Below are 19,991 nucleotides of genomic sequence, written 5' to 3' on the forward strand. Positions count from 1 at the left end.
TAAAAGAAAGAAACTAAAGTGCAGGTACACTTGAGATGTAGGCTATAGTTTCAAAGCAAAACAAAGAGTATCCAATATCACTGGATTAAACAATAAAACATCAAGTAGTCCAAACACAAGGTTTAAGCACAAATGTATCAATTTCCAAAGACAAAATGTATATTTTCATACAATTGCTAACCACATAAATAATTCATCTCTCTCTTTTCCCTTCTTTATAATTAACTAACTTCCTTGCCTGCTCAAATTTCCCAAAGGGATCATTAAAGGGCATTTCTATTTTGGTCTTTAAATTTCAAAACTATCATGAGCTTGTTCTGCTATCATATGCTTTATGGGAGAATCTGTGATTGTTTTTCAGATGGGGGATTTCACATTAGGTAATAAAACTCAATTAAAATAAAAAATGATGATCTAGCTTCCAAGTAAAGAACATTATGTCTTACTATCAAAGTTATGAGTCATCATAAGACCTTTGCTTGCAAAACAATCTCTGACTGATTCATGTCGGGCTGCAATATTTTCCAAAATTGGATTTATTCCCATTGGACTGAAGACCTTGGACTCTGAGAGGTAAGCTGCTATGATGAAATTTGTCACTAGAGGACAGTATCTTCCTCTTTAATAACATTCACCAGACCAAAGGAAACGCCCTTACAGTTAGAGGCCATTGGACCACTTTCGTTTCTTGCACATTGGATATTTCCACTGAAAAAATGAGAGAAACAGGCTTGCCTAAAACTGGCCTCTCCACATAGATTATACTTTATCTTGGAGTGGGTTAGAATGAGACAGCAGGGACTTAATGCGTGTTCATGGATACTTCAACTGGTTCTTATTAGCGGTTATAAAACAATTGAAATCAAAATTGCATGAAAGGTTTCCAGGCGCTGTGCCATTATGCTGATATTCAGGTCATTGTCTATAATTGCACAAAATCAGGGTGTGCCACTGTCAGAAAATAAATGTTGTCAGTAAATGTTGTTGTAGTAACACCCAATATGTTATTTGTTGGATGAAGGTAATATGAAACTATTGGCTTCGCAGGTTTTCCTTTATGAATGCAGAGACATCTGATTATCCTTTTGTGCTACTAAACTAGAATGAGCATCAACATGAAAAGCTGGCTTTGATGTCACAAGAAACAAAGAGGGTGCTTTACTGTAGGTATGTTGGTTATAAAAAATGGTAAACCATGTACATTTAGACACATACAGACCATGGATGGGCAATTATGTTGAAAGATCAACGCAAAGTAACACATACTACCAACACAAGAATATGAAGGCTGCATCAAATTACTGTTCAAATCTCATCTCAGTTGACCTGATTTTGAAACGGGCCTAATTTCTGAATGCAAGATGGCATTAATAAGCTGTCTGTGGATTCCACAAGGGGGTGATGTTGGTCTCAGTTTGGAAATTTGTGACATCCCCCCCCCCAAATCATCACTTCATTAAATACAGCCTCACACAACTGTCACACCAAATCAGTTACTGTCAGCATTTAAAGAGTCACACAGTGACAGATGAGAGCATGGCCTTTGTCTGAATCCCACCATTTTAGAAAAAAAATTCTAGCTAACAAATCACTCCTGCTGCATCCTCGTCTACCTGTTTTGTCAGTCGTCAAGCAAGTAAGGTTTGTAGATAAACCAACACGTTCCTGGCCCAAAAATAAGCCCTCTATGTCTCCGGCTTTGAAATGGGATCTTAAAAACAAGAGCTTGGCCCAGCCACACTCTCTAATTAAGAGAGGCCCACAGATGCCTGTATGCTCCCACACACGTACACACACACACACACACACACACGCACAAACCACACATCCACAAACACACACACAAATTACAGAAAGACCGGAGAGATCAAAGGAAAGAACACAGTACAGTAGTTTGTGTATTTACAACACCCCTTCCAAAAGAATGACAAGCAGCAAGTGTTCTTTTTTTTAATGGTGAACTGATGTGGCTTGTGCACTAAATGCCATGAATGCTGCCTCTCCCAGATATTATTGGCACATCCATTGGTTTCTGCGTGTGTGAATGAGCTGGCTGTCATTTTCTATCTATGCGCTTTTTCAGTAATGTGTCACATGATCAGCAAGGCAGCCCTAGCCAGCCTTTATCATGCTAATGTTTTTCAATTTCCCCCCACAAAGAGCATACATAGCTCATACAAAAGATGGCTTCAGACAGGCCCGTAACTCTCCGTCTGTCTCTGTCTCTGTCTCTGTCTCTCAAACACACTTGCACTACACACACTCTGACAGAGTCCCATTTCAGTGGCCAGATACAGTCATTTCTTGTCTGATGCACACACTGACGCATTGAGATTCATGCACAGACTACATGAGACACACACTTGCGGGCTCGCATGTACACAAACACGACCCTGCATGCGTTTACACACTCACAGAGAAAAACACACTAATGCATACGCTTGTACTCATCCTCACAGCTGGTCGCCTCTCTGAATGCAAGCAAGTGGATCTTATCACTAGTACTTATGTACACACACACACACACACACACACACACACAAAAGTATAGCACAAAAAGGCCTCTCCATATCCAATTCGGTCACTACCAACCTTTTCTTTCTTTCCTTTGTTCTTTCTTCCTCTCTTTTTTTCTCTCCTTTTTTCTATCTCGAATGCTCTCTCTCCTCTCTCAGCTGGCTGTCCTTGTTCAACCCCCAAATAACCACATCCTGTCAGCATGTTAACAAAGAAACCCAATCAAGAGATAAATGTCTTTTTTTGTCTTTTTATTCTGTCTATTTCCCTCATTTTCTTCCCCCCTCCTTCAAACAAACATTTACCCATTTATTCTAACTTGGATTTGTTCTTTCCACCATGAGTACACAGCTGATATATTAAAACATTATCTCTGCAATTAGCACTGTGCGCGGCTCACTTGCAAAAGCACTGAACCAACTAAGTGAGGTTTGGGAATCTGCTAGTATTGGGAATAGAGTACAATCATATGCATGTTCTGCATGAGTGAAGCAGTGATATGTTTGCATTTCATGTTGATTTTAGAATCGTTTAAAGTCTTGATTAGTATTTAATGTGTTGTATTACAAAGATATAAAGAGATACCCACCCTTTGGTAATTTATCTCTTCTATTTACCAAATGATTGATAAGACTAAATTAAACAGGATAGCAACTACTTAACACTCTCAGTTACTCAATTCAGGTAATGTATTTGTTTTAAAATAGCCATATAGTTAAATTATGTTTTTTCATTGTGCATATCGTGCAATCTGTCAGATTGGTAAGGTGAAGGACAGTTGTCCTGTGAGCACACAGTTTTCTCACAGTCGACCTAGCTGCAGGCTATTATTGTCTAATAACAGACACACACAACACGCAGATGCACACATACATATGCCGAATCCCCCTCCCCCTTTGAATAAATCACCACATGAAGCATATAATTCTCCATGTAGGGGCCGTTTAAGGGGGCATTATGGCCCATTTTAAAATCTCATTAGCAGGGCAGCTGCACTTTGCACCCCAAGCTGGTGATTGGAGCTCTCTTTTTGTTTTGGTTGTTGTACTGGGGGCCCAAGCAGGAACCTCATCCCCCACCCACCTCCTTCCCCACAATCCATCCTCAAAAAGACACAGTGGCACGATTAATGGCAAACACCCGGGCAAAGAGACCACTGACACCGCATCTTTTGATTTTTCCCCTCAGATGTGATGTTTTATAATCAGTTTGAAGAGCAAAAAGCATGTTTGCTTGACTTGCAATGCTTAAATTAGATTTGTCAGCATTGTCATGTAACAAAAAATTCATCTTAAATTCACCTGAGACAACTGTCATCATAGCACAGTACAGCAAGACATGACAATAGGAGACAAATAGATAACCTAATTATTAAGTACACATAACGTAACGTAATGGGTAAAAACAAAAGCAGATATGATGTTTTTTTGTTATTGTTAGGGTGCAGATAGCATATGTAAATAACTACCTGGTTAATTACATTCATGTTGTTGTAATTCAGGCTTCAGTTGTTGTTCCATCTGTGAGGATTCCCGTAGTGCAGTAGCAGCAGTTGCTGCTATGCCAACTGTTTGTGATCTGTTATTTTGGGGGTTTTGTTCATTAAGGTATGTGCCTACTGAATTAAAGTTGCACCCATAATGTTACTAAAAGCAACCCCTCTGGTATTATAAGAATAAACTTATGCAGTTTTCTCACACAGCTAAATAGCAAAAGGAGGACATTTTCCAGGGGAAAGAGGATACTGAATGCAGTCATTTTGTAATCATCAATTTCTGCAAGATTCAACTTTCTGTTTTTCTTTGTTCCAAAAAAAGATGTTGAAACAGAAACATTCTCAATGAGGTGTTGACAGACTGGTATTCATTTTGTTTCGAAATGGGTTTTGTTACGAAAGACTATAGATTATTCACCAGATAAAAAAGCCTACTCTTACAAAATAATTTATAGCAATACATGATGATAGGTAAAACTAAATACTCCTTAAAAGATTATAGGCTGCTTTATTCTTTGACACACCATGACTGCCTGTATCCTCTCTACAATGGAGAAACATTCCTAATTAAATAATGATTCCTTTTGCTTTTGTTTTTCCAAAATAGTTATACACAATAAACAGCTACACTCTTCAACTATAACTGTAACTATTACTCTGCTGTTATGTTTGGCTGTTTTTATACCATGTCACCAGTTTCCAGCTGGACACCGTTTTTTTCAAGCAATGCTAGAACTCGATAAGAAAAGAAGGTGTGTGAAAATGATAATTTCACACCTTGTCTCAGAGCATTCAGCCAGTTCCCTTTACGTGTATTTTTGTAGAAAAATAAATCTCAGAGAAAGAACTTTGTACTCCCTGAAGCTTGCTTTTGTACGATAGGAGCTTTGTATAGCCACAGACAAACTCTGGGAGCGTACAAGTGTGGTAAGGGTAAACATGCTAGGTGGTTGGTACACACCTTTGGGCATATTTCTGGCACTCTGTCCGTACAATATGCAATGATGGGTGAGGTAAAAGTGCCAGTGTTAGCAGGAAAAAAAACGAAAAAAACCCCTCACTGTCGAAATAATTCAGTGTAGTGTAGAATTTAGCAGGAACTATTTTTAAACTGGGAAAAACCTCACAGCCTGTACTTTAAGAGAGGGTCATGCAAGGCAAGATGGAGAGGTGCCATGAATGAGGTTCTGGCCGATGTGGAGCTGTCATTTTGTCTCTTTTTCTCCCTCTGTTTTCTTTCCTCACTTCCTCCAGTTTGTTTCAGGGACTGCTGGTGTCTTTCTACACTCCCTTCCATCTCCCCCAATTGCGCATGTGTGAATTTATTGCTCATGAGGTAGCCAAAACTGATGAGCTATAATCCTTCAAATAAAAAAACTTATGTATAAAATTGCACTTTGATTTGCACTCTTCAGGAGTAAATGATAATGTTTTCAGCAAGTTGGCAGTCACAAAATACTGTACACTCTTTACTAAATCAGTCAATTTTTGGCAAAAATGGATTTACAAATGAGACATGTACTGTTTGCTCACTGGCATTCTGAGTCAATATTGCTTTAGTGGTTGCTACTGTGTGTCAACACTACGACTCTGGTACTCTTATAATCATTCAGTGTGCTGAGACCTTGAAACAAATGATTTATTCTGAGTTAAATTCATGTGTCAGTGTCATGCAACGGCAGAACGCTGACAGATTCTTTGGCAAAAATACTCTTGTTTCTTTAAAAACAAAAACTAATTGTTTTTGCCCTTGTTTCAGAATTGTTCAATAGAAACAAAACAAAAATGTAACTTGACATCTGACAGGTGGAGGTGCACTTAGCTGGTTAGTGTAATTTTAAAATAATAAAGTGGGTATTTGTTTTTAATATTCCTTCATGACATTTGAGGTTTAAAATAACTAAATAAAGAATATAACGGTTTCCTTTCCAAACACTTTTTTTCATTAAACATGCTTATACTCTCTGTGACTTTATTTTTACACACATCTCATAAACCACGTAGGATGTGTGTCTCCTTTCCCCAGTAATTTGCTGCATGTCCTTGCCATGTTGAATGTAAAAAGAGAGAGAACAAGGAGAACATCAGATATCAGCACAGCTGCGTCCTCTCTACACCAGATCCAGGCAGATCCACTGATAGATGTGAGGCTGATGGAAAGAGTATACGCCCCAGACAGGATATTAGAATGGACGTTTCCTTCTTCCGTACACCACAGGCAGGGCCCTCTCCCACTTGTCTTCTCTGTAGAAAGACACAGAGAAAAGATAAAGACGTGAGCAGAGCTGACAGGCTGCTGGAGCCACGGTCTCCTTCGCTGTTTACATCTTGAGCCGGTTTCTGATTTGATCCAGAGAGAATGATTGTGATGGGGGCTTTTTTTGGTATGCGGACAACAGATGGCAAGGGATGATGCAGATCTCTATGTCCGAGGTGGTAGTAAGCTATTTGATAGTGGAGAACAGTATTTGTCTTGTTTTAATTTAACCTTTATTCAGCCATGTAGCCCAAGTGAGATAAGAAACATTTTTATTCTAGGAGACAGAGTCAAGAGAGCCACATCATGATGCATTTATGGTTGTAGAAAAAGAACAAGATACATAATGAAAAAGCAAATTTCAAACAAAGCCATGTGAGAGGAAAAATGAAAAGCAAAATTCCCAACACAGGGCAAGGGTTAAGGGCTTCACTTTTCTTGGAGTGCCCAACATTTACGGACATTGTTTATCTAAGATTCATACACATTGTTTATCTAAGATTTGTACACACTGTTTATCTAAGATTCATGCACAGACGGCTGGATTTGCTAAGGCTGCTATGCGAGTTTTTTTTGCAGTGCAGATGTGACTCATTCTGCCACACGTGCACTATATGAACAGAAAGACCAGGTCAGACTCACTGTTTGTGTGCCATTTTAGCAAGTATTTGCAAAGAGCTCTCTGTGTTTTGGCAATAATTTAACCCAAAATTAGTTGTTGAAATGATAACTGATTTGTTTTTTCCAAATGTACATTCATCTTATATGCTAACCATCAGTCACAATCAACTGCAGCTTTACATTGTGAAAACATCATCAACATACTGTTGGCATTTGTCCTTTTAATAAACTGAAACAACAACATATTTCAACCTAATTAGGCAGCTATTTTGTGACTAGTCTTTTGTGACTAGACTCTTTCTTTTTCAATATTTTGTTGGGTGGGTTATTTCTCCAGACCTCTTCACCCCTGTATTAATCCATGTAGTAGAACATAAAACATGACAGCAATGTCTAACAATGTATATAAGCATAACAGCGTAAGACATTTGAAAATTTGAGAACAAAGTCAAAATTTGTACCCGAAGTTTGTGGCATTGGTGAGAGAGGCTGCATGTTTCTATAACCATGTGTAACCTTTCTGACGAAGCATTGAAGAAACCAGTTCAACAATATGATGAACTTTGCATGACCATCAACCCCACTTTAACTGGAAGCAACTGTATTTAGTTAGAAGTGTGTTTGTGCATTCCAGTGCATTCATGCATCTGAATTAGTGTTTATGCATGCTTGTGGATGGGCATTCCATATGTGTGAGCATGTGAGCATGCACGCACGTGTATTCCATCACACATGACCTACTGTACCTAAATACCAAGCACAGCACTCTCGACAGTGGTACTTCTTGTGACACCATAAGCTTTACATTGCACTTTGAATACATGTTTAACCACAACAGTATATAAATGAGTGACTAATTTACAGTCACCACCACTACAACCTACATCTTCTTCACCTACTAAGACCAAGATGTCCTTATGAACCAGACCGATCGACACTGTGACCATGTTTTATCCACAAGAGCTTTATTCTAACATGACCTCATTAACATGTAAAAGTGGATCCATATGTGCTCGTCGTGCCTGTGCATGTGAACTGACACATAATTTACATAGTTAACAAGCAGCGTGAATAAAACATGTGAACCATAACGAGACAGGCAACATCCTGCAACATATGTCCTGATCGGACGAAGGCTCAGCCCTCTCCACCCCACCTCATTTAGGCCTTGAGCAGAACACCTCAATGCCTCCAGTACAAGAGCTGAAACCAGATGTATGTTTTTTTTTTACTGTATGATAAAAATTATTTAAACCCTCCATTTGTGGGGGCATTTGCTGTTACATTTTATGGCACTTTGTGTGGTGGTGGTAGTATATCAGGGATGGTTTTAGCTCGCTGTAAATCTGGAGTTGAGCTACACAGGATGGGGCTAGCCAGGAGAAAATATACATATGGGATTACTATCTGTTGGATATGGCACAGTGCATAAGTATAAACAGGGTGGACTTATGTTAGACGGGAGTGTGAATTGATAGTAGAGCACAGTCGCAACTGGCCTCTTCTTTCTCCGTCTTTCTCTTGTTCTCTCTTTATCCCTTACCCTCAAATGCTATGTATGTGAATTGGTAATTGCCTGATACACTGGGAGTTTAATGAGAAAATGTCTGGCAAAAGCAATCACCAGTTCCAGGCTATTTGCTTTCAGCACAGATTATTTCAGTGACTGAGTGCACAAAATTGGATCATTATGGAGTGGGTTTTATAATGCGAGAATGACAGAGAGCATTAGAACAAGTAGGTCATGATGCTTTCTTATTTAACTATTTCATCCATTTTACATTCATCAGTCCGGGTTAGTCCGAGTCCTTCCCGCAGGTTAAGGTAAGACATCGGCAGACAATTTAAGAGACATTTTCAAAGGTGATGAATAGAGAAGGTGAAAGAAAGTGAGAGAGGGAAAAGGGAGGCAGTATAAAAGGAATAGATTGGCAAAATGTTATTATTATTGTGAATTTGTTAAATCTTTGTATGTGCTGATAGTTCCACTGAGATCAAGATTTTCCTTCAAAAACAGCAGCAGCAGTTTTCTTTGGAGACTGACAGGCAGCACAGCATTTCAAATCAAGTAATAGACAATCTAAAAGTGAGGTGAGGAGAAGGAAGAAACAAGTAGTAAGAAAAAAAGGAGCGAGACAGGTTTACAAATGGGATGATATTTGTTTTGAGCTGGTAATGACGATGACAGTGATGAATATCAGATGGCTGGCTGCCATATCAAATGGCTGTCAGTGGCTGGCTGTGGTTGTACTGGGCAACTTCTAGGTGAGAATGTATGTTACACTTAGTGTAAAGCAGGTCATTTCTGAAATAAAGCCGTACATGTACAGGTAATTGTTATGGGTTGATACAAGTTTTTCACCCTGACTTAAAAACCCCACTCCTCTATCCTCGTTCTCTCTGTAACATCCCTAAAATCAAGCAAACATAAAGACTCCCTCAGGTGTGGTTCTAAAAGCCAAGACATTTATGTGATTGGTACAGTATGGTTTCCTATTTCCTATATACGGTACTTTGAACGTATGGGCCAAACTGAGTAGACAAAGCCAGTCTATCCAATGCCAGCAGGGCTGTACATAAACTCCAAACTCCGTCGATCTTTCCATCCAGAGAAGTGCTGGAAACGTTCCCAGAGTTACGGTAGGCTGAGGCCGCTACTGATGACTTCACCCTGAGACGACCTAATTGGGGAACTGTCATGACATTACAGCTAAATCCCCCTTAAATAAAGCTTTGACTTTGAATCGTGCTGTGAATTATGGACTCGAGGAAAACGCCTATTGGGATTTTTTTGATTAATAGTGTCAGAGGACGTAAAAAAAAAATGGGGCAAGGGGTCTGCGGACAGAGAAATGGCGGATCTGTGAATGGGTAATCACATCTGCAATCCTAGGTCCTGCCACCTAATACTCACGGCAGGGTCCAAGGTAAACACAGCTGTGAAATGTCCTGAGCGACTGTACAAATAATAAATCTGTATGGGTGCAGTGGGTGGCTGCTGGGCTGTTTCTCCTTCAGCCCTCTGTCTGTCTGTCTGTCTGTCTGTCTGTCTCCGCGCTCATAATCAGCAGTAGAATGCAGTGACTGTGTACGAATGAAAGACGGCAGCAAATCAAGATGGATGTCAAGAAGAATGACAACATGCATGCTTTGGAGCTACTGTAGAGTTGACTTCATCCATCCACATTTACTCTCAATTTGGACAACCTGTTTTGTTTGGAGTACTGTGCTGCTTAGAAGTGTGTGAAATATTATGAGACAGAATTCATTCATGTGAAGGAAATACAATGTCCTATTTTTAAATCAGTATACTGCAGAATTGGTAGAGGTAATTTGTTTCGTGGATGTAAGTACCAAGGCACATTACATCAAATGTTACATCCCCTCAGGATTTTTTTTCTTTTTTTTTTTTTTTTTTTTCTGAAATCAAATTCAGATTTTTCAAGCAGAAATGATTGCAAGCAAATGTGACCCAGACTTTACTGGTGCATGAAAAACAAGCAAAATACAGTTGTGATATATTTGATGCTGGGAGAGAAATAAATTTTTTGACTTGTCACACTAGTCTGTTTTCAGAACTTTAGCCAAGAAAATTCCTCTTGTCACTCTTAATGTTATTAATTTTCCTGCCTAAAGAATTACAGTGTAGATTTAGATAGTTGTGTGTCAAACAATGTTTAAAGCCAGCCAGACCCTTGTAACACAGGGGTCAACTATCAGGGGTCAAAATGTAAATGTTCAAAAATACACGTTTTTCCTCTTACCTGTAGTGTTATTTATCCATCTAGATTGTTTTGGTGTGCGTTTTGCTGATATCGGCTATTTTCTTTCTACCGAACTACATCCGCCAACCGTATCACTACACAGAAGCATGCAGCGATACCGCAAACTCACCTCTGAGCTAGCTAATGTTACAGCTTAGCCTAGGAGGACTTACTTGGTTGATTTGACAGTACCAAAGAGTTGGGTTTTTAATTCACAATGGATTTTTTAAAAACTAAATTCAAAAGAACAATTAGGAAATGTCTTTGAATGGAAGTCTACACATCTGCCTAAGTTTCAAAGTTCTTCAAGTAATTATGTAAATTCAGACCAATCGGACGAGCTGTTCCTGTTCTGTATGTATAAAACTAAGCAGTTACTTGAAAAAAGATACATTTAGTTTTTTACAACGAGGGCGTTATTGTAGTATTTTTTGGCCAACCTTCCTATCACTTGCAATAAAAATTAACTTATTCATTGCTGACATCTGGGGAATGCCTCCTCCTCAAAAATGTGTTAATTTGTTTCTCTCATTCCAATTGGCACTTATATGATCAGGTTTTTAATAGGACCTGACAATAATCTACCCTGCCAAAAAATTTCAACACAAACTTGCAGACTGTCACCCTAGTAAATAAGTCAGGCAATGCATAAGGTCTACTGCAAAGGCAAGTCTTTGCCTTTAAGTCATTGTGTCATCTCTTTGGCACCAAAGTGTGGAGATCTCCTGGAGGGGATTCAGAGCAGGTGTAGGAACATTGACTTTGTCATCCCTTTTACTTTTGTTCTTCTTGTCAAGAGGTGTTGAATACTCTCTGTATGTGTCTCTGGGAGTGAGAGCAGTGGAGGAAGCCAGGGAGTTTTTCCCACTCCGACATCACAGACACCCAAAGCACCTACCGGACACATCAGTGCTGTCCATGTCAATAATGTCAGACGCAAATATTGTCTGACTGGCCAAGACGAGATTCAGTTTGACCAAATTCTAGGGTGATTATACTACACTTCATCTCTTAAATATGCAGATATATTCCCATGCCTTGAGATAGTGCCATCTGGATCTCGCCAATATCCACCAAAGTTTCTGACACTGAATAGTTTTTAATAGAAACAGCTTGCACCAACAATGAAAGCTGAAGCAGCATCCATGGTTGTCCATAGCTGCGACTTGTCAAACCAGGGCCTAAATATCCTTACAATGTCCTGATAACAAACAGTTTCCCATTCTATTAGGATTTTATGTTTCTGTGCTTCCAGTGCTTGATGGGTAATACTGTCTCTAAGAGTTCGAGACAAGGCAGAAGCTCAGCTCCTCCTTGCACTTCCTTCCAATATGACCAGTCCAGCACCACAGCAATATCTTCAGGGCACTACCACACTTCTTACTATTATTTTTTATTGCCAGGACTGAACACTCTTGTCAAAACAAACACTCCATTTTAATTGAGTTTCACATGTTAAACCTATGCCTAAGGATGTTTTCAAACCAAAGGGGATTTTTTTTTTTCTGGACACGTGGCCACTGATGCAGAAGCTAGTCTTGAACTCTGGTGTGGTCCTTTAGTTGACAGTAGTTTCACAGTGCTTTTGTTTAAATATTACAACATTCATGATAGGATATGAGTGCTAATATAATGGAAACTTGGAGAGGAGATATAATCTAACATAAGTAGGGTTGTTGTAATAAGGTCAACTTCATGAAAGTCAGCAAAGCACAAAACAATTCTCTTATATCAGCCTGTGGTTTTTCCATTTCAGAAATATGCCTTCTCTGAAGCTGCTGCCGCAGATTAAATCACTTAAGATGGAGTGACATACAGTATGTGTGAGTGCTGGCGTTGGTGGAGTTGTTCATCAACACAAGTATTGATTTTGGCCATATAAATGAAAGTATGTAGATTCTTAAAGTCTTCAAATATAGGGTCACTGCTGCTGATTTCCACCACAATACCAAGGAGACATTTTGTCAGTCATGGCCACTATCAACATTTTGCTGTGCCTTGTACTTTCATACTTGGTTATGAAGACGTGTGTGTGTGTGTGGGGGGGGGCACTGTTGTGTTGATTGAGTCACATCCAGCAGTGCTGCTGTGGGTGCAAAACAGCCTCCGGTATTAGCATGTATAAACAGGCTTATAAATGGAGCACTATTTGGCTGTTCATTTTCATCCTCTTAACAGTAAACAAGGCGGAACAGGCCCTGACACCCTCAAATAAATGGAGACCAACGCACGCAAATTCAGCTGCAGTGGAGAACCGAGGAGGGTTGTTTGAGTTAAGGTCAATCCTGTTTAGATTGCATTGGTCGTAGGCTGATTTTTTTGCGTTTTGTTTGTTGAGCTTTTCTGCAAGGCAAATAATGTATTCATGTATTCTGAAATCTGATGTAATGAATGTGACTGTGTTTGCTTGTGTTGTAGGGCTGTTTTTTATGGTGAAGTGTGCGTGTTTGGAGTGGGGGTGGGGGGGGTGGGGGGATACAAAGGATTCAGCACAGTGGATGCACTCACATATAAATAGAGATGCATTCTGGCAGAGGCTCATAGGTGAAAATATACAATGTACTGTATATCTAAAATTATGGGGACATATGTGGATAGGATTGTTTCTGTCATACATAAGTGTTAGTATTCAAGTATTCAGAGTATCTATTTTTTGTTATGTATTAAATCATCTGAGCTTTGGCTGGGGTCAAACCAAGGATTTTGCTCAAGAAACTGACAGCTGTTCCAAGTGTAAGTTGAACTTACATTAGCCATATCAAGGCTGTTATCATGAGTGGCTGTTAAGAAAGTCGAGCATCTAACAACCTCACAAGCAAGTAAATGTTGGACTTAGATTCGTCAGGTGATACTCAGTGCCTGCTGGATCTATGATTCAATAATCAGACAAAAGTACAGGTAAAGACTTTTTTTAAAAACTTTTTTTGTCTTCTACTGACCATTCTCAGAAAATAGCTGCACAATCATACCTGCTTATGACACAATATGGAGAACCCTCAAAATGTGTATCCTGTAACAGATGTTGTTAAAACAGTTAAGTATGATGCTTGAAGTCTAGTAAAATTATTGTCATGAAAACTTTGACAAAGTAAGTAACATGAACAATTAGTAGCCTGTACCATTGTTGGATTATGAATAAAGAAGTTAGTCTAAATCATTTAGATTCACATTTAAATGTTATAATATACATAGTAGCTGGACTGTAATATATATAGTAACAGTAGTAATACAAAGGCTGAATTGCAGACAGAGACAAAGCAGCATTTTTACAAGCCATTTGACAGATACATCTGACACTTTTCAGCGATACAAATTTATAGCATGTTTCTATTAGACAAGGTGTCTTGGTTTGAATTATGCCACCAGGATAATGGTGATAGTCAAAATGGTGGACAGGTTATATATGAGATCTCCATTCATTAAACACTATCAGTCGTTTCTGAAGAACCCATTTAGATGAGCGCACCGGAGACAATGCAGCATGTCATTGTTATAGGCCCCATCTTGGCTTTTTAGTGCTTTGCTAAAACAAAGACAGGCTTAAGAGCATGGATTGAAATGGTAAACCAGAGTCAAATACATTTGTTTCTCTAACACGGCACAGTCTCCGCGCTCCCTGCGGCGACCTGCTCTGAGTTATTTATGATGTCGAAATTAATCTCACTTAGCGCGTCGTGCTCTCGAAGAGGGGCCCTCCTTCTGAGTCGGCCGCCGAGCGAGGGATGAGTGAGAGATTGAGGAGAGGAGAGAGAGCGCAGAGCCACCGAGGATTTATTCAAATCCTCCCTCATAGATTAGCAATCGCAGCTTGACAAGCCGCCCTGTAAGTTATTATTTATTACATTTTTTGAAAATCGAAGCTGTTTCTTACCAACATGTCAGAGACAGGGGGTAATCCGTTTGGAATTTACGAGTGATGAGACAGGAGACAAACTTGCCGGCGTGTCACAGAGTACCAAGGATGCAGGAAGTAAAATATGCAAATCAGGTCTGCAGGCTTTAAAGCAGCTGTCTACTCGATTGCTGCTCTCTGGCATTGTTTGCCTGTGATGGATGGAGGCTTTCATTGTAGGGGCCCATTAGGAGTACAAATATTGTGATTTATGATTACACATGATCTTCAGTTGTGAATTGATGTGAGGCTATTTAAATGCATGGTGTGGTATTGTTCAGAACTGTATATGTGGATGTAAATATAGACTAATATTTAAAAAAAATACTTCAGTTCAATACTCACTGGTGTCTGCATGTCCAACAAAGATTAAACTTGGGTAGTGATAGTAAAACTCCAAGTAAATTAAAGTGTTCATGAAAAATGCAAAAAGAGCAACTTGTGACCAGGACCAGCATCAAATTGAACGGCATAGTCTTTTCTCTCTTGACTAAGACTTAATCTATTAAGATAATCTTTCTGCTCAAACAAACAGAATGTGACAAGGACTATCTGAGAGAATAAACACAGCTCCTTTGTTGCAGCTTCCTCACTGGGACAGTGTTTTAAGCATACAAACAAAGCGTGCCAGTGAATACCAGTCACCACTGGCACCTCTTACTGCAAATGCTGATTGTAATAGAATAAGTGGGGTTCAGTTGCTTATACTGTGCAGATAAACATAGAAAAACTCATGATAAAAACTCTGCAAGCTCACAGAGACACCTAATTAACATAATATATGTTAAATAATGTTTGCCAATGCACATACGGTAAAATATATACTCAAGAAGAGCTTTTGTTGAACTTTAACTTGATTCATAGTAAAACTGATGTGGTATAAATTTACATAAATAAACGTAAAAGGTTGCTTATTACATAAACATGAAATCGAAAACTTGGAAGTTCCTTAAAATATCATGCAGGAATCATCAGGATACATCATATGATGCATCATATTCTCTAAATGGCAAATTCCTGATTCATATGGTATGATGAGTTTCCTTAATTAAAACACTCAAAAAGCAACTGACTATACAAAGCAAAGCAACTTGATTGCAGAATTAAGAAAAAAAGTATTTTGTTGTTCTACCCATACTTATGTGGCAATTGAGGCCAAAAAAATGAAAAGCAAGCACATTACATTTGCAAGTGGTTAGTTTCCGGATTACTGATTAATATCACAGTGATAAAATGATGATAGTCACTAAATCACTTCAGGTTAATTTCAATTAAATACAGCTAAATTAATTTTGTGTCAAGGTAGGTTGAAAATCTTTTTCATAGCCAAGCTCACCCTAAACAGTTTCAATAAACCAACTTGTTCATTATAGCTGGGACCCTCACAGAATATGCTGGCATCATTTGGAGGTCTTAGCTCTGTGACATTTATAAATATTTGACAACAGATGAGTGGGCTCTGTGGGACGCCACTCCAAGCACCACTGACAAGTCTGCTAATAAAGCAAAGGCCATCGGTGGCTCCTGTGTTGAGGACCGTACTCAATATCCAGTGGCCGAGATAGCAGTTAAAACATGCACACCCCTGCTGATGCACACACTTGTGGACACCCTTGGCTCGCACAAACTCAGCCACACACATATCTACACCAACACACACATAAATGCATGTGCACTGCTCTGCATGTCGGTATACACCATCAACATGTGAGGAGAGCTACTGAGAAACTGTTCAGAGTGTGTGAGCCAGTCAACACAATAGCAAATGAAAAAGCAATTAGATGCTTTGTGACCAATTGTGATTTCAATAACAATACTGTGTGTGAGGAATGCTGCGCCTCCAAATGATCTCCTTGCATTTGCTGCTACACTTGAGGCAAATCGTAGCAAATAAAGTATCATTCTGATGGTCACGCCGTGGATAGGCAGAATCCCCACTTACTGGATGAATAATGCAATACGTGTGTGTGTGTGAGTGTGTGTGTGTATCAATCTTCTTCCCAGGCAGCTGTTAACCTCCCAGGTTTGAATGAAAAACAGGTGGTGGGGCCAAACACATGCTCTTGGCTCAGAGGAAACACCAAAACAGTGTAATAGCAGACATGTTGCTAATACCGCACTAAACATTGCCTGATGAGGTGATTAAGTGTGTTTTGGGTACTATATATTGTCATGTTACACATGAGTGAAAATCTAGTAGTCCTACTGTATGCAGCAGTTGCATGCGAAAGCCTGGTTTTCTCCTTTTGAGTTGCTGTCTTCTCTGCTTCACTTTACCCAGCAAGTATTTTGACATTGAATAAATAGTTGTTGAAACAAGCTGATAGTTATACAACACCCTGCTCATATGTTGACGCTTGTGTAAATATAGCAACAGAATAAAAATTGCAGCGACATCTGCTGTCATCCATAACTTCTCATTTTATCATGAAAGTAGGGCCTAAATAGCTTGATGGTATTTGTTCCAAACAGTTTTTGCAATTCTTTTATTTCCCCCTCTTCTTTTCGGTCTCTTCATATGCGATTACTCTTCCTTTGTTCTTGCTCACTTCTCTCCTTTTCCTTCCTTTCATTCCTCCATCCCCCTCTCTTTCTGTCCATCTGTATATGTTGCTCTCTCTATGTTGGCACGTGCATCGCTGTTCCCCTGTTGGTTCTTGGCCAGCTCCCCCACTCTTCTGTTCTCGCTCTTGTTCACCCACCCCCACTTTCCTCCTCCTCTTCTTCTTCTTCCTATTTTACATGTGTGCCAGGGTCCAGGGGGCTCGGCACAGTGTACAGCCCAGTGGCCTAAAAGTGAATACTTACGTAATTGCCAACTGTCTCCAATCATTAGGGGCAGCCCTTAAAAAAGACATGCTTCGCCGACAGCTGCGTCCCCTCGCCTTTGCCAGCCTTTCAGATCGCATTTGCTTTAAAGGGCTCGTCCGCATTACATTTAACCCCAGAGCACTGTGTGCACTGTGGACAACCAGGGAAAAAGATAGAGGATGCACAATTTATACAAAGTTCTACAACAAGTATGTATGAAAACAGACTATAGATTCTCTCAGAGTGTGACATGCACTAAAGTTAATTGTGTTTATGTCTAACATTAACGGATTTTGTGACCCGGCCTCATAAACACTGGGCCCATCACTGCACAGTAATTACAACAGCATGTGTTGAAAAAGTATATAGCAGTGAACACAGTACCACAACAATATGTCACATTGCATCTTTCAACCTCTAATAATCACAATGCGAGGTCTATTCTTTTCATAACATGGAACATCTTTATTGCCATCCATTTACATGTTATGGAGTTACTGCAATGAGTGAGCAGGTAGGACATTAGCCAGTGACCTCTGACCTTTCATGTACAACAATGCTTTTTCAACCAGCAGGCCAACCATTGCGGGGCATTATGTATCTACAAAGAGGCATAAAGACAAGCGCTGTTGCTTCTCCCAGTCCCGCATGAAGTCTCAATTAAAGACACAGATATAATGTGAGAAATTAAGGTTGAGATGTGTTCAGAAGAGACTAATTTGTTTATATTAACTACTGACAGTTCCCTGCCAGTTCCTGCTGAGAGACAAACGTACATTTTATTATTTCGCGCTTTCAGAGAGACCTCTCACAGCATGGTTAGTGACAGCTGGGTCAGGTCCCTATGTATCGGGGACACAGCTGCCCTGCAGACATGTGCTCACACACACACACACACACACACACACACACACACACACACACACACACACACACACACACACACACACACACACACACTCCCATGCACCAGGCAAACAGGAACAGGAAAGCAGAGCATCTGAACAGCCTCGGAGCAGAAGCATATGACCACATTTCTGTTGTCTGACAAAAACCATGTATCTGCAAAAAGATATTTCAGCAAAGAACAAAAGAGTGCTTATTTTCCCATTGATCCCCATGTGTTTTAGATACATTTTACTGTACTAGATGTTTCAAAGGAGAGGTTTCAAAGGACCATATATGGCAATGACATTTTTTGATTTAGGAGAGAAAATCATCCTTTTTTTGTGATATATTCAAAACATGACCTGCTTTGTCTCTCAATTTATCCACAATTATCAGTATTTCTAAATTTGTGTTTGCCTCCTTGGCTGCCAAACATGTCAGCATTTTTCAAACTGTTGCCCAAGGAAAAGTTTTTACTCAAAATGAATCAACTTGTGTCAATCACAACAATAGGCCCCATACTAACTAACACGAGAAACTCTCATAAGTTGCTGTTCTGACTGATCATGGACCAGGCCAGAGGTTCTGACTGATTCATGTTGTGGTCAGGTGTAACTAATTAAACAGCTGAAACCAGCAAAATACAGTGTAATTTCACTGGTTTATTGTTGCCTCTTATAAGCATATACAATACTATAGCATTTATGCATATACTATAGATCTACGTATACTATACCAGACCTAATTGTGCACTGTGTTTGCACTGTGCCCATGCAGCAGGAAGATTATGCAAAGCCCACCATCATTTAAAAAAAAAAAAAGGTTTTGGGTTACTGGAATTTCATTAACCAATGAAACTGCAAGGCTTTATGTTATAACACTTGCCATGACTGATTGACAAAATGCAAGAATGTCTCTTATTAGATGGCTAATTAAAAAATGTTCTTATTAGACACTGTGACTGTGATAATGTAAACATAGGGGAAAACCAAATGAAGCAAAATGCCAAAATAGGATTGTCCCTGCAGTTGGGTCAGAGGTTAAGCCTGACACTAGCAACAAGTCCTCCAAATTAAATGACAAAATATGTTGTCTAGAAAGCTTAGTCTCTTGTTTTCACCATCATTCCAAGTGGTCAAGATAATGTATTATATACCAGTTTTGCTGAATTATAAAACATATAACAATTCAAAGTACAGCTAGTCAAGGTTGAAACAAGATCTAATGGATGTTTAAAACATTAGGGTAACAATTTTAACATTTGAATTTGTGTTCACTTCAAATTAAGTGGTTTAGTTTGAAACTTAGTCAAAACTCAACTACTGATTTTCTTTTCTAGGTAGATTTAAATTTTTTCCTCCTCACAAATTCCAAAGGGAGGCAAATAAGGCAAGAGAAGCTGAGATGGCTGAACTTCAGCATAAAATCTAAAACATAAATTGAGGTTTTAATACAGGTATGGCTAAGACTCATACTAAAATAATCTTGATTAAAATTACAAGGTCTTCAAATTTTACAGTCCATTGCCCATTTAGCTTGGAATGTGGATAAAAATACAACATTATCATGTTTCAGTGTTTCAAAAACATAGGAAAATAGATGAGACCCATCAGTCATAATAGTCTGAGAGAGAAACTGAAAGCTAGTGGAACAGAGGATAACCCAGAAGTGTTATCTTCTGGGACAGATGTACTGTACTTTTTTTAAGCTTGCATCTTAAGCCATTTTGTTTTCCTTGTTGTAGGT

The 19,991-nt window shown here is 39.2% G+C and overlaps 1 long non-coding RNA gene across 1 annotated transcript; it reads right to left on the reverse strand.

The window, feature by feature from the left end:
- Positions 1-5,634: 5,634 nt before the first annotated feature.
- Positions 5,635-14,625, reverse strand: LOC122877656. The gene is made up of 2 exons (XR_006378300.1): positions 14,526-14,625; positions 5,635-6,256 (listed from the first exon to the last, which is right to left on the reverse strand). It is a non-coding gene; the product is annotated as an uncharacterized LOC122877656 (long non-coding RNA).
- Positions 14,626-19,991: the final 5,366 nt, after the last annotated feature.

The sequence above is a fragment of the Siniperca chuatsi genome, linkage group LG6, assembly GCF_020085105.1.
Source record: "Siniperca chuatsi isolate FFG_IHB_CAS linkage group LG6, ASM2008510v1, whole genome shotgun sequence".
Lineage (NCBI taxonomy): Eukaryota > Metazoa > Chordata > Actinopteri > Centrarchiformes > Sinipercidae > Siniperca > Siniperca chuatsi.